A 24,365-nucleotide genomic window follows, 5' to 3' on the forward strand; every position below is an offset into this window, starting at 1 on the left:
CGGACGGCACATGTGGGTTGGCGCCTGCTGTCACCAGACACCATGGCTTCCCAAGCCGGAGAGCCTGAATTGCCCATGGGAGCAGTCTAGCTGGAGGTGCTGCTGCCTGTGGGGAGGGGAGGTAGGGATCGGGGGTCCTGGGTGCCGGTCGGAGGCCGTGTCTGGGAGGCTGGGCCTGTGCTCAGACGCGGGCCCGCCTCCCTGCCCACTGCCCAGCTCCTCACGCCTGTTCAGGACCGGGCGTGGGCGCCACCATCTGTGTGCTGTGCCCCCTTCCAGGCCCCGCAGGGTGGCTCGAGTGCCCCTGCTCCGTCGCCACTCACAGACACGGAGTGACAGTCCCCAGGTTAGGCCCGCTCACGGGCGGGCGTGCTGGTGGACAGCGGTCAGTAGGCAGAAGAGACAGGCGCTCCTTGGCCGACACGGCTTTCCGCGTTTGTTTTGCTCACCCCACCTCCCCGTTCGCCCTCACCGCCACTGCACAGCCCCTGCAACCAGATGCTTTGACTCTCCCCCTTTCCAAGGCTCGACCCTGCCACTAGGAGTGGCTGAGAGGCTTGCCCAGGACCCTGCAGGTGAGCAGGAACAGGGCCAGCTCCTCATCCTCCTTCAGAGCCCTGAGGCCCTTGGTGACTGCGTGGCTGGGTTTGTGTGATACCCAGGCACCGAGGGGCCCACCCTGGGCAGGGCCCATCCTCCGTCCCTGCCCAGCTCTAAGGCGCCGTCCTCCTCGGGGGAGAGGAGCTCCTCACCCTGCACCGCACCCCTGAATGAGCCCACACAGGAGAACCTTCAGGCCCACATCCTGCACAGCCGGATACTGAAAGGGAGAAGAGTGGGGCCGGCGTGTTCCACGGCCCGAGGGATGCCCACTGCGGGGCCTTGGCCCACTGCTGAACGGCGCCTTGTCATGGCCCGAGTGGGCCCAGCTGCCTGCGTCCTGTCCCCGTGGCCCCAGCCAGGCTGTGCCCTGGAGACCCTGCGGTGTCAGGACCAACGCCCTCGGCAGCAGAGATCCTCGTGAGGATGAGGTGGCTGAGCCACACCGTGTCCTGAGTGCTGTCCCGTCGTGGGGTCAGGGAGCAAGCTGGCAAGTGCTTCCCTCAGAGAGGTGAGGCCAGCTCGGCTGGGAGTCAGGGGCTTGGCTCTTCAGGGTTTGATTCCAAGAGGCCCAGCATTTTCTTTTTTTCCGGATGGCACGACTTGTTATTTTCTACTAGGGAAATGCAAAAGGATTTGCAAACTGCTGGGTAGAAGAATGTGTAAAGGTCAGAGTTCGATTTTTGTTCTGGGTGCCTGACCTGTGTGACCTTGTTTAATCCTCTGACTAATTGTGATGTCGTGCCAGCATCCCTGTTTTATTGATCAGGGGTTGTGTACAGTGAAGCTGCGTACCTAGTACCTCCCAGTATTTTCTTAATATTCGTATAGGCCGGTTTTTGTTTTCCCAGTTCTCCCGGCTCGGCTGGGTGGGAGTGGGTTGAGTAAGCAGGCAGGCGTCCCTCTCTCCCCCTCCCCGAGTGACCGAGGCCTGAGTGACCGGCCACCCTTCACGAGGACAGGGGACTTTGTGAGACGTCCATCTGTCTGTCCAGCTGGGCAGCAAGGATCCAGGGGAGGGCAGGCGCACCGCTGGCTGGGGGATGCTCCTGGTGGTTTTCCTGGGCAGCTGATTCAGGCCCCTGTGGACGTGTCCCAGCAGATGTCGACACAGGGCTGGACAGGGGACTGGGAGCGTTCGCCACCTTCCTTTATTGTTCGGATTGCTTTGATTTTTTTGGTCCCTTCCTTTGACGTGTGCTTGGCAAGAAGCAAGTGAAGGCATGCGCTCCAAGGGCCCTGCCACCTGTAGGTGTGACCGTAGGGGAAGGGGGTCACCATGCCAAGCTGTCCAGCGGCTGGCAGCAGGCTGAGCATGGGTGGAAGCTGCAAGACTGGCTTCAAGGCCCTGGGGGTTTTGCACACAGTAGCAGACATAGTTATAAGTCCAGGGTCTTCCTTCTAATGTAAGTTGACTGTGAAATAAATGCACAGCCTAAAAGTTGAGAGTTATGTCTTACTCAGGGGACATTTCTGAGGACTGGAACCCCTTTGAGCCCAGGATGACAGCCTGTCAGAGCCCTCTGAGAGACCGCTTCAAAGAGGTAGGGGAGCAGCCAGGATATATCGGAGTTTTACAACAAAGACCAGATAGTGGGAACACTAAAAGATTACTGTTAACTAAAGAAAGCCAGACACCTCAAGTTAAAGAATCTAGTGCTTTTCTGTGTATGGGAAGGAGCAAATGTCTGGGCTCATTGAAGTTGTTCCTTTGACCTGCACCTGGCCATCTAGGGCCTGTATCCTGTTATTTCCCATCCTGAGCTCCCTCAGGGGACACCACGGGGGTTGATTGCAGAGGCCAGGCTGCCTGCTTGTCTGCATCCTGAGTTGGCTGATGACTTGATGGCCACAGCATTCTTTGTTTACTTATATGGCTTGCGGTGTTTTTCGTTCGCATGTAGTTTTGTCAAGTGAGGTGCACACCAGGTGCGTGTCCTTTCGGACTCAAGTGCGTGAGAGTCAGAGAACTGGGCAGGGCACTGTCCCTGGGGGCTGGGCCGGGGGAGAGGGCCAGAACCACACCAGAGACTCCTCTGTGCCTGCTTGAAAAAGTGCCAGTGTTTAGGGGCCACATAAAAAGAGACAGTGGCAGGAAAGTGCCCAGGCTGGCAACTGTGGAAGAAGAATTCTGAGGTTATGATTAACATCAAACTAGGGCTGTGAACGGGGGTGCTTGTAATCCTTCCAAATTGGGGTCAAATTTACATCTGAATGACTCATCAAGGTAAGATTGCCCTGGAATGTGTGGTTGCCTTCTTATTTTCAGGTAACAGTTAGTTGCATTTTCATTCACCCAGCATTCTTACAATTAACACTACTTGCCAGCTGCCCTTCTCCTGACTTGTCCTAGCGTGGATTTTCGAGTTGGCATCGCCCACACTGTTGGCATCACCCCCATGGAGCCTGTGCGGGAGCGCAGCATGGCACCTGGCAGACTCTGAGCTCTCAAGTCTCTGGCTGACTCAGCCCTCACAAGGCAAGAAAGGTTTTGTTTGCACTTCCCAGGATTAAAAAATTACAACTTAAATTACTTTTCAGAAGATGGGAGACCACTTAAAAATCTGATTTTTTTCTAGGAGATAAGTTGGGAGTTGTGCCCAGATGGGGCCACGTTACCGAATAGCAGTAGGGGTCTGCAGGAGGCAGAAAAGTGGTCCCTCAGGACGTCCACATTCTAATCCCTGGAACCTGTGAATATGTTACTTTACGTGGTAAAGGGACTTTGCAGGTTTGACTAAATTAAGGTCCTTCAGATAGGGAGATGATCATTGTTGATCTGGGTAGGCCCTAGAGGTTATCATAAGGTTCTTAATGAGAGAATCAGGAGGGCAGAGAGGAGCGAAGATGCTGTACTGATGATGTAGGAGAGGAAGAGCTTTTCCTCTACTCTTAGGTTCATTTTCTGGGGCTGTGAATTAAACTGACAACAGATTAACAGGGGAAAAGACATACAAATTGTAATATCGTTACATGCGTGGGGGCTTTACGCAAAAGAAGTAAAAACCCAAAGAAGCAGTTAGGCTTAGGGCTTATATATCATTGTAACAAAGGGCGATAAACTATGAAGTGACAGGATGAAGGGAGGGGGGTTGAGTTCCTTGGAAAGTAAACTGTGGGAAGGTGACCAGGAAGGTAGGGTAGGTGAAGAATGTTTAGGAAGGGTGTTATGCAGGCGCATCTCAGTGCCGTCCCTGGTCCACCTTACAGAGAGAAATGTATGTCCTGCTTTCAGGCAGCTGGAGGAGGGCATTCCTCTTGTGTCTGCTGATCTCGGGTGCCTTCAGCTCAAAATACTCCTTATGCCAAAGTAGCCACTTTGGCTTGTCCTCTTCTCTCGCTTTGAGGTGGAGGAATGAGCCACCAGCCGAGGAATGCAGGAATCCTCTGGAAGCTGGAAGAGGCAAGGTGACAATTCTCCCTGGAGCCTCCGGAAGGAATGTAGCCAACCCTTGGGTTTTAGCCCAGTGAGTCCCACGTCACACTTCCGACCACCAGAACTGTTGGGATAACAAATTTGTGTTGTTTTAAGCCACCAAGCTTGTGGTGATTTATTTTATAGCAGCCATAGGAAACCAATGTCTTTCCCTTAAGAAGCGGTTTTGGTCTCAAGGGAGCTTCACAACCACTTACGGAGGCAAGGTAAATGAAGCCCTTACCGAGCAGAAGAGAAAGTGTAGGATCTAGCGTGAAATTGCGTCATACAGGCCGGTGGTATTCACACTTTAGGTAAGAATCACCTGGGGGCTTACACAGACACAGCTTGCGGAGACGCAGAGGGTGCGGGAGCCCACGGGACGGGGCTGCTGCTGCTGCTGGCCTGGGAGGGAGCTTTGTGTCACACCACCTAGACTGCAGTCACTGCCAGGTTTAGAGCGGAGAGCAGCTCAGGAGCGGCTGGAAGAGCTGCTGGCTTGCAAAGGGTGGTAGGATTTAACAATGGCAGGGAAGGAGGAGGGGGTGTGTGTCCGGGGACATGTCGGGTGGGAGTGGGAAGTGCGCTGGGGCTCTGCCCTGACCTCAGCTTCGCGGAGAGGGCAGGAGCAGTCAGTATTGGCCAAGCCAGCCAGGCTTCTCTCTCATGCAGCATCCTTTCCCACCCCAGGGGCCTGCCCAGGAGTGCACTCACTGTGCATGGGGTGCTCATGCATTCGGCCCAGGCCCAGGCCGTGGGGCCCGGGTACGCACGACCGAGAGGATGCAGGACCGTGTGAACGAAACAGAAGGCGCGAGCAGGGCCCAGAGCCATCCTGACCAGAGGCCCTGTGGCTGCCCCATCCTTGGTGCTCGCCGGGCGGCTGCTGGTTTCCTGTGTGGGGCCCTGCAGTCCGGCTCTGGGACTTGGGGCACGACTTCTCCAGCTTGTGTTTCTGTGGGGTTCACTGTTTCAGCCCCGCAGTGGGGCCATGGGTTTCAAGAAGCATCTGTACAGCTATAGATTAGCTCTGTGTCAACGGTCAGCAAATGTGTTTCCTTTATGGATGTTTTTGGCTTGTTCTGTGCCTTTTCCTGAAAGCTAGAAGGCCTGAGTGTTAATGCCAGCAACCCGCCCCCTGCTCATCCTTACAGGGTTGGGTCTGCTGGAGGGTGTACCCCTGTGAACTTGGTTTTTGGTGGCAGTGCCCTCTCTGGGGTGGGATTTGACTGTGGTCTCAGCTGTGTGTGTATGGAAGGGGGTGGGGGTCTATGTAGGAACGAGCTTTTGGAAATTGTTACACTTTCCACCAGAGGTACTGTTGATAACTTCCCCTTTCAGGTGAAGACCGCATCAGGAGCCTCCCCCAGACCCCACCCTGAGGGAAAATCTCTCCCAGTAAACCAGGAGAGCTGTGACCCCGTCAGGTCTCTTTTTCTTTTAACCGATAGCACCTGTGTGTAGCTAGTTTGTTGGCTCCAGGGTTGTCAGTCAGCTCTTACTTTCTTTAAGAAAAACACACACATGAACACCCACACACACCCCACATTGCACACACACTGCACACACACATCACACACACCATACACACGCCAATATGTTACGTGAGTCACACACAAACATGTATTCCAGCTGAGCTCAGGTCTCTTCTGGACATCAGCCTGGGTGTCACCCTGGAGTGTGTGGCTTAGAGATCTTGGTGGAAGAGGGATCCTTGGTCCCCAGGGTGACCAGCAGCCTCTTGCTGACGTCCTCACTTCTTGAGTTTTCTGGAGCCTGGCTGTCCAGACCCTGGCCCCTGGCCCCTGACCCCACCTTGCACTCAGCATCCCCAGTCACATGGTGGGAGTGGGGCAGCCGTGGAGTGGGAACCAGCAGACATGGGACAGGCCTGTCTGACTGTGCAGGCTACGGGAGCCCACTTTTCAGAAGTACCACTACATCTCCCAGCCATGGTCTGGCCCATCTTGGAACTCAGACAATTGGAGACGGCCCCCAGTCCTGCTCCCGCACGCCAGTGTTGCCTGTGTTCTCCATGCATAGAAGCCTGTTCTGGCGGGGGTCGGGGGTGCCTCTGGCGGAAGGGGCGAGTCAGCGAGGGCAGAGGTTCGGGAAGGGGAATGGGCTGCCGGTACTCCAGGGCTGTCTCCCATGTTCCCTGATGCTGCCCAGCCCTCCACTTCTGTCCACGTGCAGGGGAGCTGTTCTGACTCCCCTGTGACTCTTGTGTTTTGTAGAGAAGAGCCATGGAAAGGTTGGATGTCAGGGATCCCCAAACGCTGGTGTCTTCTCATTCATCCCAGTCCCGTGCGCCTCTGAGTGACTGCCTCGTTGGCTCATGGCACCCCGGGGTGCCAGGTGCAGTGCTGGGTGGTGGTAGTGTGGCTGTGGGTGGGTACACCTGAGGCACGTTGGCCGAATGCCATCTTCCCTGCCCCGGAATGGAATATTACATGATACAGACAGGGCACGTTTTCTGCATCCACTCCTCCATCAGTGAGCACTTGGGATGCTTCCACCCTTTGGCTTGTGAATAAGGCTGCCATGAACATGGGTGTGCAAATACCTATTTGAGACCCCGCTTTCAGTTCATTTGAGTGTAGACTTGGAAGTGGAATTAATAGATTATGTGGCAGTTCTGTGTCTAATGTTTTGAGGAACGTCCACGTGGTTTCCCACAGTAGCTGCACCGTGTCATACTTCCACCCCCAGTGTACCAGGGTTCCCGTGTCTCTACACCCTTGCCGACACTTGTTTTCTGTTTTTTTGCTAGTAGCTACCTTATAAGGAGCATGAGGTGATTGTTTTTGCATTTCATTAAAGCCTCAGTTTGGAAACTAACCTAATTTTCCCGTGGTTATCAAGCGTCAATCTGCAGCACCAGATCCGTGCCTGTTTCCCGGGACATGCGAGTCCCCAGAGTGCATCTCGTGCTGCTTTGTTGACCAGAAACTCAAGGGAGAGCACAGAGGAAGCAGAGCTGAATGGCAGCCCACAGTCATGGGTGTGAGGCCTGTCTCTCCCCGTGCTGGCTCAGACCCAGCCGCTGGCTGGCTGGGGACACTGCTCCAGGACGTGGTTGAAGAGGACACTGCGCTGACCCTCCTGGGACCTTTCAGGTTGAAAAGAGTCAGCCAGGTTGCGTTCGGGGCTTCGCGCTCACCCTCTGTCCCGGGACCTCTCGTTGCCCGTGTCTTGCCTTCAGCGGCTTCCATGTAGGCCAGGATCGTGGGTTGCACAGGGGCTCTGCCCGCCTCGGCCTCCGCTCTCGCCCATCTCCTCAGCCTCTTTGCATGTGGGCACAGGTGTACGCAGGTGTGATGTGTCCATGCGGACACGTGTGCGAGGTCCTTCTGAATCTGCACCTGTCAGCCCAGGCTTCGTGTTGCTCTTGGAGTCCCCGTGGGTACACAGGCTGCTTCTGCGGGAGCTCTGTCTGGGGCGTTTCCAAGCTCTCATCCGGGAGGCAGCCCGGGGCTCCCTGGGAGGGGAAACGGGCTCTGGAGGCTACTGGAGATGGCAGCAGAGATGGAAAAACACCCTGTTTCCTCAGGTCCTTCACTCATCTGAGCAGGACTCAAAGCCACCATCCTATCCGGCCACAGATTTCCCCAAGGAATTCTAAGGAGCCACAGGTGAATGGTGGCAACCTGTTGATCCCTGTGTTTGATGGAGAATTCTCCTGGCAAGGAGCAGCAGGGTTGTGTGTGGGTCGCTAGGTGAGGGGTACAGAGCCTGGCCAGGCTCTCCTTCTGCCTCGACGAAGGGGAACTGAAGCCTGGAATGGGCAGGAATGTGGAGGGGAGCCCTGGCTGCCAAAGTCTTAGGGGTGCACTTGGTGGTGTGGGGTGTGCGTTCCAGTCTTCCCACTTCCGGGCTCCCCTGTCCTGGGTGCACCGCTCGGCCCCGTGGGCTTCCCATTGGTTTCGCATTCTCGCCGTCACTAGGAGAGGATGCTGGAGGGTGACCGCTTACATCTTAGTGTTCCAGAGCTCTCGCCGTGTCAGGCATGATTTCATCCACTGTTAACAGCCTCTCCCCTCGGATGTGGGCTCCCAGGTCCCCCTGAGGTCCCATCCTGGCTCTCCAGGTGTGGGCAGCGCTGCCCAGAGGAGCACGGGGAGCTGCCCGGTCGGCACTGGCCGCGCTCTGCTGGCCTTGCGCCCTGATTCTGTCTTGTTTGCACAGAGCCCGTGGGCATTTGCCCCTGGGCCCTTCCTCTCATGAGCATGGACTGGGGCTTTTATCCCCCCAGACTCCAGACTCCAGTGTTGCGGGATCAGGGGCTGTGGGCCTCTCACAGGGCCATCCTGACGTGGGCCTCAGTGGGTGGGGGTGGAGGCGTGGCAGAGCTGTGCGTGGCCAGGCTCAGGAGGCCCCTGCTCTGTGCCAGTTCCTCTCCCATTATGGACTCTAATGGCCCTTCCTTCATGTCTTCAGAGGCACATACTCCCATCACTTAAACACTTGCTAATGTGATGGCAGCCACGTCCTACATTGGTGAGGGCCGTTTGATTTCTATTCTCGGAGAGACAGCGTTCTCAGGAGAGCCACGGCTGACTCATCCCAGTGACTGAGTGATTTAGAGGTGAGTCAACAAAGTGGTTACTGAGTGAATGCAGGCGTCGAAGTGGCTGGCAGCCCTGGGCACCGCTCCTGCTGTCCCTGCATGCGCCTCACTCTTGGGGCACGAGAGATAATGAGGGGCAGACAGGGCTGCAGAGTGGCTGGGACTGCGGTGTGGGCACCAGGAAGGCAGTGCAGGTCCCCAGGTGTGCGTGGTGCACTGGCGGGGCCAGGGCTTGCCTCTCCTGCCTGGCCTTGGCTTTCACTGGCTGCCTCTGTGCAACCCCAGGACCCTCCTCCCTTCCGTGGGGCTTCGTACACTTCTGCTTGGGAATACGATGTTAGGTCGTTGCATGAGTCAGTTGCTCACATCAGCAACACTTGTCCCCAGATGTTCTCAGGCGAGCAGGTGCCACCTTGCGGGGTGACACCTTTTAGGACAAGACGTGAGAGTCACAGGCTGAGACCGGAGCTGCTTGGAGGTGCACAGAAGAGATGTATTTCTTGGGTGCCAAGGACAAGCTCTCTCCCTCTCTGACCAGTTTCTTTGGGGAAAAGTTGTAGAAAGAGCAAAATGTGAAACTTGGCAGAGCTGGTCTTTCTTAGCAGGATTAGGCAGTTACCTTCTGACAATCTCATTAAAGGCTTAGCAAAGGGCCCAGGCCGTTCTGTAGTAGATTTTAGTATTACCGCTGAATGTCGGTTAGACCGCGACAACTGGTGTTATCAGTCGCCCGCGCACTTTTTGAGGCCAGCTCCGTCTCACAGCTCAGGGGTCAAGTAGCTGACCTGGAGTCACACAGCTAGTAAGGGGACCCAGAGCTGGGACCCAGGCTGCTGGGCCCAGCACCCGGATGGATTTAAAGCTCTTTGGGGGATAAAGGGATGGGGCAGAGCAGCAGAGACGCGGAGGTGAACGAGGTGTGACACCGGGAGAGAAAGACTTGAGTAACCAGGGTTGCCCTGCAGACTAGAAAGTCCGGGTCCTGGTCTGAGGACTGGAAGTGCTGGGTGTGGCCCTGAGGATGGCAGGACTGCACTCTTGGGGGGACTCAGGGCCACCTTCCTCTTTGCTGTGGGGTGGCCTAGGGGCAAATGCTGTTGTTTGGAAATGACATGACTGTTTTGTAAGAAAGATACAAACAGAATGCATTTTCTAATGTAAACAAGTTAGAAAATACAGAGAAGTCCCAAGAAAATATTAAAGATGCCTCGGAAGTCCCCTGCCCAGAACTGAGCTCCCCCTACACCCGGCCCCCGTCCTCTGCCTGCACGGTAGTCATGGCCAGCCTGCCTGGCGCCCTGGCTCTGAGATCAGATCCACTTGGCCCCAGTGAGCTCACCTGCAAAAGCAGGTGGTGCTACCCTGCTGGGATCAGGGAGTCGGCTGCAGGGAGTGTTTGGAGTGGTGACGCCCACACCCAGGAGGGCGGGTGACTTGATGGCTTTTTTTTTCTTTCCTTCGTGAATAAGCCTACATTTCAGTGCTGTTTTATCGTCTTCTCTTTGCATCTAGTAATATACATCGTGTCCGTCCATACTTGTGAGTAAGCATTGGCTTGATGGTCTGTGCCGCCTGCCAGGCTGGCTGTAGTGTTGTTATTTATTTAGCCAGTTCCTGTGAGTATACGTTTAGATGACAAGTTTTCACTTTTGTTAAAAGTGGAGCGGAGTGAACGTTCTGGGCTGGCGTCCTTTGGAACTTGTGGGATTGCGGAGTCGGAGGAAAGAAGCATGGCAGAGCTTGTCAGTCTCCTGCAGAAAGCCAGGCCCGGCCCCGCCCTCACCAGTGAGCGGTAACTTTGTCCGGGGGCCACTTGCCCTGGGGCAGTGTGATCCATGGGCCATGCTGTGAAGTTGGCCAGGTTCCAGCCCTTGCCTGGAGGGGGAGGCTTTGCAGCTGGATAGCAGGCACCCCCAGGAAGACAGTACATTGTTTCCCACTGAAGACTGAGGGTCCTGTAAGCCACTGATAGTGGGATCCATGCAGGTGTGTGTTTGGTTGGAGTAGTGGGCAGGGAGGGCTGCCCAGTGTGGTTCTCCTTGTTTTTTTGGGACAGAAGAGGAATGACCCCAGGGACCTCACAAAGGGGTGGGGGGAGTCAGGGGCAGGCCGGGCAAGCTGGGGCAGGCACTTCAAATTTGCGATCTGCAAGTCGAGAAGGTAGTGTGAAAAAAAAACTGGTTCTGAAATTTTGTGATGGATGTCCTTACCACTCAGTAGTTCCCTTCCCTGTGGCTGAAATGTTTCTAGAAACTTCTGCCACCTTTGGCTGCTTTGGGTGGAATTGCCATCCCACGCCTGGAGCCTGTCCCGGGCAGCCAGGCATTACCATCTCCTCCTGCAAAGCCACCCACTGGGTACTTCCCTCTGACCACAGGTTAGGATGAAGCAGCCACTCTAGAGATGTCGTTTCCAAAGTTTTGCAGCTACAGAGGTTGTCCCACCACTTGAGTTTTCAGAATGTCCCGTCTGAGACAGTTGATGTTGAACAGAAACCACATTCTTCTGAACATGAAACTAGTCGCTCTTCATTCGCTGTGAGGACTGCAGTTTGTGTGAATCATTTCATTTCACTCATACCGTTTTTTAAAGCTGGTAAGAAAAGATGAGTGGCGTGCACTCCTGCGTGACCTGAATAGCAAAGTGCATTTATTTGGAAAGGCAACTGCTGGAGGCTGGGACACACTGGTGGCCTGGAGATTCAGATGCAGCCGTCTTCGGTCAGAACCATCTTTTTACAAAGTGTTTGCTAGACTCCTAACTTGGAACAATCTGAGATTTTGATGAGAAACTGGATTTAAAGGCGCCCAGGTGTATTTACTAACTCTATGTGGGCCACCTGGGTTAGGGTCTCCACTATGGGAGTGGGAGAATTGGCTTTCCATCCCTGAGGAGTGATGAGGTGTGTGTAGGGGGCAGGCTTGGGGTCAGACGCTGGGTTTCGGACACCAGCCTCACTGTTAGACACTGACGTGGCTTCTGGAAGTTTCCAAGCTTTCGCAGTAGTGTTCTTATCTGAGAAATAGAGGTGATGATGATAATGGTTGCTGGAAGGAAGAATCCCTGTGAGATGTCAGCACATTCCTGAGGTCACGGGTGCCCTGACTCACTCTCTTCTTGGCCCCAGGAGGGCTCCTGCAGCGACGATGGGGCAGTCAGTTCTCCCTCATGCGTCCCCTTGGCCTCTCACAGGTGAAGAGTGAGGCTAAGACTAAAGGTAACCAGAGGGGGAGGAGGTGACCATTGGCTGGGGAGGGGTCCCGCTGGGTGGGAGGAGCTGCCTCCAGTCCCATGTCAGGTGGTCAGATGCCTGGTGACCATTGTCGGTGGTGCCCTGGGACACACTGCTTCTTAGACCTGAGATAGATGACTTCTACACAGGGGCCGCTCCCCACCTCTCTCTGGGCTGCATACCAGCTTCCAGACCCAGACATGGGGTCCCATGGACCCGGAGGCCGTGAAGGATGCAGAAGGGCTGCTGGAAAGTAGACAGGGTGGGACCGTGTCAGCCCTGAGGGAAACCCTATTGGCCACTGACAGGGTCAAAGATTGGGATGAGAATTCTGCTTCTCCTGGTACCCCCACAGCCAGCTGGGGGTTGGATCTCATTTTCTGCTCCTTCAGGAGCACTTCCTCCCTGCAGACACCCATCACCCCCACACCTGGAGGTAGGGCTGGCATGAGTGTCATCAGGGTCCTTGATTGGGGTCGAGGTCCCAGTGCAGGGGAGCGCTGTCCTACCGGAGGTGGAGGTGGTGGTGAAGGTGGAGGGCAGGGTAGGGCTGAGCGCTACCTGTGCCTCAGTTTGCTCCTGTCTGAAATGAAGGGCCAGGGCCGTGGCCTCGAGGGCTCTGAAGTTTCCCAGACTTGATATTTGTGTAGCTCTGAGAGCCGTGCCTGGCATCTGGCCGAGGATGCCCACACTTTCCTCTGCTGCCCAGAGCCCACCTGGGTGGACGCAGGTGTGGCCGGCCCCTGTGGCTGTTACCAGACTTGGCTTGCAGCAGGTGCTAACAGGCCTGCCTGTGTCACTCAGTCTATCCAGCACGCAGTGACACAGGTGTCCCCAGCAGGGACATGACTGGGTGACCGTGACTATAGAGCCCAAAGGGAGGCTGTGGCAGTGGTGTCAGAACCATCCAGTGACCGCTGGGAGCATAAGGAAGCAGTGCCTGCACTGCCCAGCGGCATCTGTCTAGACCATGTCCTTCTGTGTGGTCACGGGGAAAGCAGAAGTGTGTGTGTGAGGCCTGGCCCATGGCCTGCTTTGCAGACCAGGGAAGGACCCGTTCCCAGGACCAGGGACCAGGGACCAGGCCACATTTGTGTGAGGTCAGCCCACTGGGCGCACTCTCCCACCCCAGAGGGCAGCAGCCACCCCGAGGGACCTGACAGATCGGCCTGCCAGACCCTCTTCAGGTGAACGTTTGCCTCCTAAGGGTTCGAGCTCAGGGTCCTGAGGTGAGGAGTCAGGGGCAGACCATCCCTAGCAGAGCCCTCCTGGGAGACAATGGTCATCTGGGACCCGCTGGATGAGAAAGGACAGTCCTGCGTCTCTCCTGGTTCCTGCCCGGGCACGGGTCAGTGTTGGCAGGTGAGGAAGATTCCTTGTGCCATTGTGACAGAGCCCCGGCGTTCTTGCCCGACGTCCTCCACAGGGCCAGGGTGGCAGGACCCTGGCGAGGGTGCAGGGGGTGGAGCAGGTGGCCAAGTTTATGTGGTGTAAGAATGTTCTAGAACGTCTTTCAGGTTTTCCAGTTGGCTGGTTTCCATAAACTCGGGGAATCAACCTCCTGACTCAAGACACCCCCGCCTCCGCTCCTGCATCATTCCTAACCCGCACCCTAGCGGTGGTTGGTCCCAGAGGGGTGGGGCCTCCTCGGGGCTGCAAAAACAGACCAGGGCTGGTTGCCCCCTCAGCTGGCATTTTCCGTCTGGAAGAAGACAGCGTGATGGTGATCCACCAGCTGCCACTTGTCCTCGTCTGACACGTTCTGAGTCATCCGGAAGGTGACGCAGGGCTCAGACGGGACTGCCCTGCTGTGGGATTCTGAGCATGAGGACAGAGCCCTCTCAGGCCCTGGGACAATTAGACTGGGCTCTGGGAAAGGCTGCAGGTTCACAGAACTGGGGTCTGGCCAGCAGTGGCTCGTGAAACGTGGCTGGTCTCTTCCCGATGGGGAGGTAGCTGGTTTCTTATTTGCTTGGTTTTGTTTTTGCCCCAGGGAAGAGCTAAGCATCTCCCTTCTGTCTTCTGGCTGTGGTGTCACAGGGGGAAGGGCAGTGCCTCCCCCGAGGTTATGCACAGAGTTACTGAAAGGGCTTCATTTTGTACATCACATCTTTAGCCCACCTGGATTTCCCTTTGAAATAATCAAAATGCTATTTCAACTGAAAACAAAACAAAACATCACCAGCCCCCGCTTAAGCCACGCGGGCAGGCACGCAAAGCCACCTTTCCTGTGGCTTCATTGACAAGGAACACCCAGGAGAGGTAAGGACACCCAGAGGGGAAGAGGACTCGGGGGTGTTAGGGGCTGGGGGGCTGGGGGAGTGGGGGGGATTGCGTGATCTGGATCCAGGGTTTACTTTGAAGAAAGGAATAGTGTGAGCCTGCATGGTAGTGATGGTCGCACGGCATCGTGAAGGCACCTAGTGCTCCTGAATTGCACAATTTCAGAGGGACAAAGTCTATATTTTATTAAAAGAAACTTAAAAAGGCAAAATAAAGGATGCCATAACCGACACGAAACAAACAGAGGGAAGTGAAGAAAAACCAAACACAAACCACTTCAGGGCAATGGAAGTCAAGGTCGGGGGCGGGAAGGGATTCATGGTGGGACTTTGAAGAAGAAGGTGCGGGAAGGCGCAGAGGGGGCTCAGCCCCAGGGGCTGGTGACGCCTGAACTGGTTCTCCGTGGCCCAGCGGTCCAGCTGCAGGTGCAGCATCTTCAGGACCTTCGGAAGCAGTGGGAGCGGCGGGACCTTCAGGAGCAGCAGGAGCTGCGGGACCTTCAGGAGTAGCAGGAGCTGTGGGATCGTCAGGAGTGGCAGGAGCTGCTGGAGGGGCAGGAGCTGCAGGATCTTCAGGAGCCGCGTTAGCTGCTGGAGCTGCAGAAGCTGCAGGAGCAGCAGGAGGGAGCTCGAGGTCTCCTGCTGGATCCTGATGGTCCTGGTTTTGGTCTCTGGCATCTTCCCCTGCCCCCGCCTGCTCTGGATCTGTGACTGTTGGAAGTGGAGAGAGCTTTCAGTATCGTGGAGGTGCTCGCTCACGCTGTGAGAGAGGAAAACTTGACCCCCGTGCCTCCGTTTCCGTGGGCCTCTTCAAGGACAGACATCTTCCCAGAGCTTTCCGGACAGATCCCACCCAGCAAGTGCCCACAGGATGTGTTTTGTGACTGAACTCTTCTAGACAGGTGGTCTGAGGCCAATCTTTGCTCTGGTGCCAGCGGCAGCCTCTGGGGACGCCTGCCTGTGTGGCCCAGCCCTCGGCCCTCCCTCACCTACGCACATGCACCAGCCCCGCCCTTCTCACCTTCGGGCTAGGCCTCTGTGAGCTCCTGGTCCTCCACCTGACTCCCAGGGAGGTGCTCCAGGTCAGGGCCGGGTCTGCTGAGCTGCCTGTCACCCGCGGGCCTGTCACACCTGGCGTGACACCTGGGCGGTTTCTGGGGAGGAGGCCGTCGTGATGGCGGGGACCCCTCCGTGTGCACACTCACCCGGAGCTGGTGCTGGCCCTGAGAAGCGTGCACCGGCCTCTCAGTCGGGGAGGCGGCGCGGGTGTCCTCACCCAGCGGCTCCTGCAGTGTCCGGCTCTGCAATGACAGTGACCGGCAGCCGGCCCGGCCCGGAGGTCTCAGAGCCCTGCTCGGCCAGGACCACGCCTGCTTCTGCCCGCTCGGCCCTCTGCTGGCAGATCAGACTGGGGCCTCCTTCAGCTCAGACGGCCACCGGGGAGGGAAGAGACACAGCCAGAGGGCATGGGCTTCGACTCGGGCGGCAGGGCCCTGCCTGGCTCGCCACAGCCCAGCCCGCCAGCTGGGACTCGGGGTGCGGACGCGACCGGCCCCCCAGGCCTCTGACCTGCTCGTGCTTGAGGCAGGCCCCCCACCCCCCACCCCACCATGACTGCCCACCTCCACCAGCAAGGAGAAGGGGTTGTGGGGCTATACCCGGGTGGGGTCTGAGTGGTGGCCCGGCCTGGGCGGGCCTGCCCCGGGCCTCCCTGGGTTACCTTTGGGTCCCTGTGGCCAAACGGCCAGAGGCGCCTGGGGTGAGAGCTGACCCAGCGCCAGCACCGCTGGCCCAGCCCCTCGCTGTGGGCCTTCCGGGGGCCACGGCCTCGGGGTGTTGGGACGCAGCAGAACATGTGTGACTGAGTTGAGCTGAGTTCATCAACCGAGTGAGCTAAGTAGGGGCTTCTCGACAGAGGGGGTGCCCGGTGACCTCGGTTCTAAGTTCTGTTGGGTTTTGCTGCCAGGGAAGTGAGGTCACTTCCTGGGGTCCCCTTCCCCAAGCTTCCTCCTTACACAAAGCTCCCCAAGGGCCTCTCTGGGCTGCTGACTGCTCACCTCCCAGCCCGTGCCATGTCCACACACAGTGACACCAACTCAGCCCCCCTCCCCAGGACCCTGCGGAGGCCTGGATGCAGCCAGGGCGGCAGCTCTGAGGACGCGGCTGGGTTCGGACCCCGCCCCCCCTCGTCAGCAGTGCTGTCACCCTGGACGAGCCGCCTGCCCCTCAGGGTCTCCCTGGTCCCCTGTCGGCATGGTGGGGATCATCCCGGCCCCTCCTTCCTGGGGAAGCCATCGTGTCTCCAGAGCCACAAACACCTACCGCACGCACCTGTCAGCCCCGCGGGCTGGCATCACGGGGAGCTCGTGCACAGACTCAGCAAAGGGAGGGCCCCACAGAGGGCTGGCGGAGCGCAGAGCACACCCCACGCAGGCTGGGGTCTGCCCTGGGGTCCGGAGAAAGTCACCCCCCTTGCCGCCTGCTTCCCAGCTCCCTGTCGGGGCGTGGGGGGCGGGGGGGTGAGAAGTTGCATATAACTGTGACTCCGTTCTCGCTGGCATACCACCTCCTGGGTCATTCTGTCATGTTTAGATTCAGGCCCAGTGTCTCATCTCGGCCTCTAGGGTGGGCTGCCCCACAATGCTCTCTGCTTTTATGCCTTCTGGTCACGTGTCCGTGTGTGACCCCCCCCCCACACACACACGCACCCTCCCCTGCAGGGTGGATGGACATCGGGACCGGGTTCTGACGTGCAGATTGACGTGTGAAAATGGGCGTGACTTCTGCTCGTTCCCAGCTCCAGCGTTCCTTCTCCCTCTGTCTGTCTCTCTGCGCCTGTCTTGTCTCTCTCCCTCTCTCTGTTTCTCTCTCTCCCTCTGCCTCACTGTGTTTCAGTCTCTCTCTTTTCCTGGATGTCTGTGCGTATACATTTACGTGCGTGTATGTGTATTTGCGTGTTTATATTGTTAGGGCCCAGGGCAGGTCACTTGTGAAAGTGCCTTGATGACATACTGATTCTTTTCATGTTACTGAAAAAAAAACAAAACTTCTTTGCAAGTTGTGCGAGCACTTTGGTGGGGTCAGCTCTAAGGATCGGCACTGCCGGGGAAAGGCTGCTGCGCCTGTGGCCCTTTGATGCGTCCTGCACACTGTTTCCCTGGAGAGGAGTTTCTGTTCTCTCGTCCCTCTGGGGGATCTGCTGGGGCCTCTGCCTCCTCACGTTGTCACCAGGGCTGGCTGTGACCAGGCTAAAGACCTGCCAGCGTCATGGTGACCAGTGCTGTCCCTCCACAGTGTGTCCGTCCGCCCGTGTCCTCCCCCGAGAGGTCGAGCACGTCTTAACACACACTGGCCACCTGCCCTGCCTCTCGTTGGAACTCCCCGTGTGTGTTCTGTTTGTTCAGAGCACTGGGTTTCGAGAGGTTTTTGGACCCTGGGGATGTAGCCTTTCTCCAACCTTGGGTTCTGAGGAACGCTTCTTCCGGGTCGTGGTTGGTCTTTCCGGCTATATTTCTGGGCTTTTGCTGGTTTCTTGATTTGCTTGGTTTTGTTTTTGCCCCAGGGAAGAGCTAAGCATCTCCCTTCTGTCTTCTGCCTGTGGTGTCACAGGGGGAAGGGCAGTGCCTCCCCCGGGGTTATGCACAGAGTTACTGAAAGGGCTTCATTTTGTGCATCACATCTTTAGCCCACCTGGATTTCCCTTTCAAATAATAAAAATGCTATTTCAAGTGAAAACAAAACAAAACATCACCAGCCGCTGCTTGAACCATGTTGGCAGGCAAATGAAGCCATCTTGTATATGATTTCATTGATAGGGCACCCCCAGTATAGGTAAAAACCTGAGGGAGAAACAGGATTAGGGTTTGTTACGGGAGAGTGAGGATGTGTGGTGTGCTTTGGATACAAGCTTTTTGTTCGAGGAAGAAAGTAGGCTGAAACCAGTGGTGTTGGTCTCACGGTGTTGTGAGTGCACTTAATGCTCCTCGATTGTAGAATTTAAAGTGGGAAAAGGGTAAAGTATATTAATATAAACTTAAAAGTCCAAAATGTGATAGTGTAATAGAAAAGAACTTATGTGACTCCATATTTGATCTGTTGTTCTGGCTCTAACCCTGTGCCCCATTTTCTAGGCTTAGTCTTGCTCGCTCTGCACCTGTTGTAAAACAATGTTGCCTTTAGTCCCTCTGGGAAACAGAGCCTATTGTGAAGGCTCTGACCTTTAAGGATATTAACACTTTTGCACTCCTATAGAGAGAAGTTGCAGAAGAGAAAATGATGTTGGTTTTGTTAGAGGTTTCACAGGGGCACCCTGATCTGACCCACGTGGACAGCTGCAGATCAAGACAATGGCAGACTAATGTCCTGGGGAGCCATCTTTCCCATATCAAACTTTAAGCTCCTTTTGTACTAAAAAGGGGAGAGGGTATGGTTGGTTGTTGCAGACTTCCTGGTGTAGGATTTCTTTGTTCTTTGAATGCTTTGTTCTAGCTGTCCACATGGGTCAGACAAAAAGGTCCCTGTAAAACCTCCAACAAAACAGAGGTGATTTTCTACTCTGCAAGTTGTTAACTTTATAGGAGTGCAAAAGTGTTAATATCCTTAAAGGTCAGAGCCTTCACAATAGGCTCTCCTGTTTCCCAGAGGGACTAAAGGCAACATTGTTTTACAACAGGTGCAGAGCCAGGAAGACAGCCTACAGAATAAGACACAGAGTGAAAGGAAAGAAATAGATCTAATACGGAGTCAGATAGCTATTTTTCTATCACAGAGCCTTTTGGTGAGGGGTAAGGGGATGTTTCTAGGCAGGTCCTCCTCTCCCCAAGGCTGCGGATCAGGCAGGAGCCCTGCCTCATTCACCATGACTGTGGACCTGATCTCCCGCAGAGTAAGTAACAATCATCATTGATTAAAATTACCTGTCAAAGTCCCTTGAATTACCTGTAAAGTGTAGGGGTGGTGTGGGGAGGCTGGCAGGGGATATCTCATTGGCCCATCGAAGGTCAGTCTCCCCAGATACAAGGGACCAGCTTTGTGACGGGTTCCTAGGTGTCTTGGCCAACCTGGGCTGCCTGCTTTGCTCTCCAGCCTTGGGCTCCCAACGTGGAACTTTCAGAGTTCCCATCCCTCTTCCCTTTTCCCCTGGCACAAATGAACAGGATCCCTGCACTCACCCGGCCTGGGCCCAGGCTACTCACAGAGCCCCATGCACACAGCCAACAGCCTGCTGTCCATCCCAGGGCTCAGCTGCACCCTTGCCCCTACCCGGCAGGTCCGGAAGCCCAGTGCCTCCGCCGTCTGGGTCCGGATCACCAACAGGGCCATCAACAACCCAAGGCCCAGGCCAGTGGCAGAGAGCCCGAGAGAACCCTGACCCACCTGCTTAGATGAGGTACAGGGTGCGGGGGTTAGGGCGCCGGGGCCGGAATTAGAACCGCCTTCATCCCAGCCAGCAGAGCCCTGTAACTTTGGACACCAGCCATGCAGCTGCACAGCAGGCCAGATCCCTGCTGGTGGCAATTGCCATGGTGATCGGAGCCCTACTTCCCCGCCCCACCTGTGGGGTGAGGAGGTGAGCTCAGGGTAGGAGTGCACTCTCAGTAAGAGGGGATGCCACAGTGAGGGGGACAGGCTGAGGGGTGAGGAGCCGCTCGGTAGTAGAACTGACCCATCTAAGAGGTGAGGGGGACCATCTTGGGATGTTGTGTGAGCTTGGAGCGTTGGGGCCATGTACCTAGAAGGGTGGAGTGTTGGGGCGGGGACTTTGGTGTGAGGAGGCCTGTCTTGGGGGTCCCTGCATAGACTGGGCCTGGCGGGCGTCTTGAGAGGGCAGTAGGCAAAGACTGAGAGTGGGGCTGGGCTGTGTGGCCTGGCACAGGCTGGTGGTGATTGGTCGGTGGTGGGGTGAGGGCTATGGGGATGAAGACGGGGCGGGGCGGGCAAGAGGTTGCGCCCGCCCCACGGCCCGGCCCATCTTCATCCCTTACACTTTGAGCCCAAGGCCGGTGGTCTGCGCTGCCGGGCGGAGGGAGAGGGGCGCGCACGCGCGGATGCACAGACGCGCGAACGCCGCAACCCGCCCAGTGCGCGTGGAAGCCGGGCGAGAGCTGGATTCTCCTGGACCAGCTCCCCGAGGAGAAACGGCCTGGGGTCCGGGTCGCCACGTGCCCGTTGTTTCCACAGCCGCCGGGCAGGTAAAGGGGCGCTGATGGGGGCGCGCAGGTTGGGGAGCCACTGGTGAGGCCTGCCATGCTTTGGGGAGGCGCACAGGGAGGGGTGCGTGGGTGCGGCCCTGGCTGCGCGGCTCCTTAGGATCTTCAGGTGGGTCCAGGGCCAGTCACTGGTTCGTGTTGCCCCCCACCCTTTCGTAGTCCCTGAACCCCGCCGTGTTTGGGAAAGCGGGTGCAGCTTCGAGAGGTGGGAGGGCGCCTTACAGCCCCGGAGCACCTGCAACCTGCCCTCAGACCGTGGCCTGCTCCCAGGGGGCGGGTGGGGTGCGGTGCGGTCTCCGGGCCGCAGCGGCTGCGGCCGCGGCCGCGGGGGCATGGGGGCTGCCCCATGCGAGCCCCTGGATGTGTACCCTAGTCCCCCGCGGCCTGGACTCGGGCGGTCTGTGCTTCCCCATGTTCGTGGGGTGCACGTGTCGCAGGCAGCCTTCTCCTGGGAGGCGGGCGCCGTGCTGTCAGGTTGCGGGGGGGTTGGGGGGGCGGCGGCCTGTGCCGCCACTGCGGGGAAAGGGGTCTGCCCCTGCCAGCCTGTTGATTTGCTCCCATCTCCCGGCGGCCTGGCCTAGGGGCGGCCTCTAATGCCCCAGGTTCGTGGGACTCAGGTTACAGATCAGTCGGCTCCTGAGGGGCGGGCGCCGTGCGGTCAGTGTGTGGGGGCAGCGGGAGCAGCAGTGGGAAATGGGAGCAAATCCCCGCGGTCGCACGGGGCAGCGCCGATCCCGCCATCGACTCCGCTGTCGCCGCCCCCTGACAGCACAGCGCTCGCCTTGCAGGAGCAGGCTGGCCTGTAACCTGTGACCCGCCAACCTGGGGTAGCAGAGGCCGCCCCCAGGACAGGCCGTGGGGGAGATGGGGACAAGTGGACCAGTTCACCAGGGGCAGTGCCCCTCTCCATGCCGCTACCCCAGCTTTGCGGGACCTTTGTTTCCAGGTCAGTTGGCTATTGGGAGGGAGGCAGGTGCCGTGCGGTTTGGGGGCGGCAGCGGAGAGGGTTGCTGTCCCCCGGGAGCAGGTGGACTTGCTCCCACTTCCCCCTGGCCTGTCCTGGGGGCGGCCTCTGTTGCCCCAGGTTGGAAGGACACATGTTTTCATCTCAACCTGCTCCTGGGAGGAGGACACAGTGCAGTCAAGGGCAGCGTCAGATACAGGCAAGGACTTTCCAGGACTGGGCTGTAGCCCAGGATAACTAATTTTCCTTTCCTCTTTTGCTTCCTCAGTTGGTGGCTGTAGTGGTTTCTCCATTATTGGTTGTTACCAGCTATTGAACATAGGTTTTTGTGCTACACGGAAAAAACTTTTTAAAAAATCTGTTTTTATATATAGTGTAATATTTGTAAATCGTCAACTCCCAAATTTATCCCTTCCCACCCCCTTTCCCTGGTAACCATGAGATTGTTCTCTAAGTCTGCAAGTCTGTTTCTGTTTTGTAGATGAGTTCATAGTGACTTTTTTTTTTTAGATTGCATATGTGAGTGATATAATATGGTATTTTTCTCTTTCTGGCTCATTTCACTTAGAATGATGACCTTTAGGTCTATCCATGTTGCTGCAAATGGTGTTATTTGATCCTTTTATGGCAGAGTAGTATTCCACTGTATAACAATACCACAACTTCTTTATCCAGTCATCTATTGCTTCATTTAGGTTGCTTCCATGTCTTGGCTATTATATAGAGTGGTGCTTTGAATACTGAGATGCAGGTATCTTTTCGCATTGGAGTTCCCTCCAGATAAATACCCAGAAGTGGGATTACTGGATCATAGGGTAAGTCTGTTTTTAGTTTTCCGAGGAATTTCCATACTGTTTTCCATAATGGCTACACCAAACTACATTCCCACCAGCAGTGTAAGAGGGTTCCCTTTTCTCCACACTCTCCAGCATTTAACTTCAAGAAGTTCTGAGTGGTGGCCATTCTGACAGGTTTGAGGTCATACCTCATTGTAGTTTTGATTTGCATTTCTGTGATATTTAGTGATATTGAGCAATTTTATATGTGCCTAGTGGCCATTTGCAGTGTTTATTGGAGAAATGCTTGTTTAGGTCTTCTGCCCATTTTTGGATTGGGTGGTTTGTTTTTTGTTATTAAGTTTTATGAGCTGTTTATATATTCTGGAAATTAAGCCTTTGTGAGTCGAGTCATTTACAAATATTTTCTCCCATTCTGTAAGTTGCCGTTTTGTTTTGCTTTTGGTTTCCTTTGCTGTGCAAAAGCTTGTAAGTTCAGTTAGGTCCCATTTATTTGTTTATTTTTGCTTTTATTGCTGGGGTAGACTGCCCTAGGAGAACATTGCTGAGATGTATGTCAAGTAATGTTTTACCTATGTTTTCTCCTAAGAGGTTTATAGTGTCTTGTCTGCATGTTGAAGTCTTTAAGCCATTTTGAATTTATTTTTGTGTATGGTGTGAGAGTATTGTAATTTCATTGGTTTACATGCAGCTGTCCAGTTTTCCCTACACCATTTGCTGAAGAGACTGTTTTTATTCCATTGTATATTCTTGCCTCCTTTGTCAAAGATTAATTGATGAAAAGTTTGTGGGTTTGCTTCTGGGTTCTCTATTCTGTTCCATTGATGTATATGTCTGTTTTTGTATCAGTACATGCTATTTTGATTGTAGTTCTGTATTGTCTGAAGTCTGAAAGGGTTATTGCTCTAGTTTCATTCTTTTTTTTCAGTAATGCTTTGGTAATTCTGGGTCTTTTGTGATTCCATATACATTTTAGGATTATCTGTTCTAATTCTGTGAAAAATGTCCTGGGTAATTTGATAGGAGTCACATTAAATCTTTAGATTGCCTTGGGTACTATGGCCATTGTAGCAATATTAATTCTTCCAATGCAAGAACATGGAGTATCTTTCCATTTCTTTAAGTCTTGTTTAAAGTCCTTACTGTTTTGTAGGTCTCTGCTTATGTCTTTCACTTCCTGGGTCAGATTTATTTGTAAGTATTTTATATTTTTGGATGCAGTTTTAAAACGTATTATTACTTTTGTGAAAAGAAATACTACTGATTTCTGTATGTTGATGTTGTATTCTGCTGCCATGCTGAATTCCATTAGCTCTAGCAGTTTGTGTGTGGAGCCTTTAGGGTTTTCTATAAATAGTATGTCATCTGCATATACTGGCAATTTTATTTCTTTTCCAATTTCAATCTCTTAATTCTTGTTTAATTACTATGGCTAGGACTTCCAATACTATATTGACTAGAAGTGGTGAGAGTGGGCATCCTTGTCTTGTTCCAGATTTTAGTGGAAAAGCTTTTAGCTTTTCACTGTACAGTACTGTGCTGGCTGTGGGTTTGTCATATGTAGCTTTTATTATGTTGAGGTATGTTCACTGTATATACCCACTTTGGGAAGACCACGGGCTCAGTGTGCTCAGGGGGCTGGGAGGATGGCAGCAGTACTACAGGTGTTGGGAGGAGGGGGGCTGCCCCTTGTGAGCCAGTCATTTGCTCCCATCTGCCCCAGGGCATGGCCTTGGGGCGGCCTAGCTGCCCCGGGTTCACTGGACCCATGTCCTTAGGTCAGTCTGCTCCCAGGACGCTGGCATGGTGCAGTCAGGGGCGGGGGCGGCAGTGGCAGGATGGGGGCTGCTCTGTGCAAGCCCTTGGATTTACTCCTGTCTCCCCAGTGGCCTGGCCTGGAGGCAGCCTCTGCTGCCCCAGGGTTGCAGGACTCACACGTTTAGGTCAGCCAGCTTCCTGGAGGCCTGTGCGGTTTGGTCAAGGAGTGGGGAAGACTGCAGTGGTGGCAGCTGTGAGGGTGGGACAAGGGAGGCTGCCCTGTGCCAGCCTGTGGATTTGCTCCCATCTCCCCTGCAGCCTGGAGTAGGGGCGGCCTCTGCTGCCCGATGTTCCCTGTAGGCACGTCCCCAGGTCAGCCAGCTCCCAGGAGGTGGAAGCTATGTGTCAGGGAGCAGGGGAAGGGGGCGCACAGGAGTGGGGGGAGCAGGGGTGGCAGCTGGGGGAGGGGGCCTGCCTTGAAGGTGCCAGTCTGTTTGCTCCAGTCTCCCTCAAAGCCTGGCCTGGGGGCAGTCTTTAC

The 24,365-nt window shown here is 55.5% G+C and overlaps 1 protein-coding gene across 4 annotated transcripts in view; it reads left to right on the forward strand.

Annotated features, from left to right (window-relative positions):
- LOC140691266 (phosphatidylinositol 3,4,5-trisphosphate-dependent Rac exchanger 1 protein-like) overlaps nt 1-24,365 on the forward strand; it is a 70,814-nt gene that overhangs the window by 13,889 nt on the left and 32,560 nt on the right. The window lies entirely within an intron of this gene.

The sequence above is a fragment of the Vicugna pacos genome, chromosome 34, assembly GCF_048564905.1.
Source record: "Vicugna pacos chromosome 34, VicPac4, whole genome shotgun sequence".
Lineage (NCBI taxonomy): Eukaryota > Metazoa > Chordata > Mammalia > Artiodactyla > Camelidae > Vicugna > Vicugna pacos.